Raw genomic sequence first — 2,760 nt, forward strand, 5'->3', positions numbered from 1 at the left:
TTAACGATAAACTGGTTTTACTTAAGGTCCATCTAAAAAAACGAGTTCCACTAATTTTGTCGCTTGCGTTTAGTGGCAAATATTCCATTCATTCTCAGGACAAGACAAAATTAAGAATGCATTTGATTGGAGGATTTTGCTAAATGGTACACCAGGTTAGAGAAAAGGAGGGTATACTTCTTAGGAAAGGTATTCCTGAATAGAGGAAGAAACTTTTACTCGTACATGCCATCTACGGACCCACAAAGAGTTTCTTGAATCCACAGGAGCGAGGTGTCGAATGGATAAAGTGCTATTTTGATCTGACTCGAAGTGACTAATTAAAATGTCAAACAAAAGACCGTAAATCAATGAGCGAAGTGCCATACGACAGGATCACATGAAATAACCGTGCGATCTACAAAGATGTATACTGCCGATGTCTTCCTCGAATGCCAACATTTCATGTTACCTATTCATTGAACGCCAACAAAAATATTTCAATAGATCTTTATGTAATATCAATAGGTGTTTTTATAAGTATATAACTTAAAATACTTAGTGAACTTGATAAAATTGCAACACTGAATTAATTGATGGTAGATTTTGGGGTTAAAACTACTGTTAATTCTAAAGAAATAAAGAAATTCAAAACATTTTATTATTTTCTTATTAAAAAAAAAGATTTTGATAATGAAAATGTATATCTACATAAAACATAAATTATTTAAAATATTTTATTTAGTAAAACGCATTTATTCAAACTCAAATTTGTGGAATTCCATATCATTTTAAATACTTTATAAGTTAAAATGAACTATATAAAAAATTATTTATACTGGTTGCAATTGTTTGCACATGTTCTCAGTCAGGAATCTGATGTTCAATGGTTGTCATGTGCTGATGTGGTTCATAAGTGTTTCTCGTTTCGTGTTTTTTTTTTATATATATACTAGACAAGAAGAGAAACGTTACATGCTTATACGATCATTTAATTTGTTTATAACAAACAAATGATAACAATTAGTTAATAGAATATTTAGTTAACATAATTTTGAAGAGAACAATAACAAGTGTTCTCTATTAAAAACAATATTGTACATTTTTCGGACAACTGTAACAGGACGAGTACAGAATTCAGGTTAACATATCAATACCTTGTATAACCACCTCTTGCATTTATGACCGCTTGCCAACTCCGTCTCATCACTGGTGGTAAGCGGTAAACCCAATTTGGCTAATAATAATAATAATAATAATAATAAATATCAATGATCTGATATTTATCTAAAAATTTACAAAAACGTGTATCAATTACTTATAAAAAAAAGCTCCCAAAATGACTCAGTAATTGTAATTCCTCGATAGTTATTAAGATCGAATGCATCGTTCCCTTTATGAATTAGGAATAAAAACCTGTGGTCCAGGGTTTAGTGTATTTTCAATAAGAAAGACAAAGCGGATAGCATGGTACCAATAGGCGTATTCAGAATTTTCTTTAACAACGGGTAATAATTATGTACATGAACTTCGACATTGCACCTTGTAATCAGCTTGACTACCAAATGACAATACGACTTTCGAAAAACCAGGCTTAGAATAAGGCGTATGTTCTTTAATTCGAGTACAGACCTGCGATTTCGCGGGTATGGTCCAGTCTCGATAACGACCCCTATTACATTATTTTGATTCCTTACTTATGCTCTTCCGACTTAAAGTATCAAATTAAATTGTAGATTTATCTTTTAAATTCCACTTTAAAACTTTTATTTGGAATTAAAATTAGAAAGATTAGAAGGAAACATGTGTACTGAGGTTCAAGTTGATGCGACTTCAACTTCATCAAAAACTACCTTGACCAAAAACTTTAATCAAAACTTTAACCTGAACTTCAAACTATCAGTTTCTATGTTCAGTGGACCATGAAATTGGGGGTCAAGACTTTAATTTAGCATTAAAATTAGAAAGATCATATCGTGGGAAACATGTGTACTAAGCTTCAAGTTGATTGGACTTCAACTTCATCAAAAACTACCTTGACCAAAATGTTTAACCTCAAGCGGAACGAACGAACGGACGGATGGACGGACGGACGGACGAACGAACAGACTGACAGAGGCACATACCAGAAAAAGTAATACTCCTCTACTTTCGTAGGTGGGAATAAATAGTTTATCTTTTCAATAGATGCAAAATTTAAGAAAACAAATCAGGAAATTGTTATTTCATGTAATGTCAAATTTGTTAAAAAAAAAAAAGCCTTTTTCTTTATTCGTAAATAAAAATGATCATAACCATAGCTGTGTTTCTTGTTTTAAAATGAATTCTCTACTTTTTAGAAATTTACATTGATAATGAATTTAACCGCTTATAACAATTTGCCTCTTTGTTATTGTTATACATTATATTTGAAGCAACCGTGACTGGTCATTTCATTTAGTATCATTATGTTTTTCCAACATTCGTTCCAATTTTCTTCCGTTTCGCACTTTACATGTACTCCTCTCTTCAATCCTTTAAGTTTTTATCATTTGGTGAAATCAACTTAAAAAATATATCATATAAAATATTCATATAATAAAATATAAGTCTAAAACTCTTGACTTGTTTTAAGCTTATTGGGTCCTATTTCATAAAGAATAACGACGATCACAAAATTAAGTTACGACCATCCTAAACATGTTTGTTGTTTTAGTTATGACCATCATGCTCGAATTATTGAATGACTATTTTACGAAAACTGGAATGTTTTTATGCATCAAACTTTGTTTCAATATCAAC

This window comes from Mytilus edulis, chromosome 12 (assembly GCF_963676685.1).
Source record: "Mytilus edulis chromosome 12, xbMytEdul2.2, whole genome shotgun sequence".
Taxonomy (NCBI): Eukaryota; Metazoa; Mollusca; class Bivalvia; order Mytilida; family Mytilidae; genus Mytilus; species Mytilus edulis.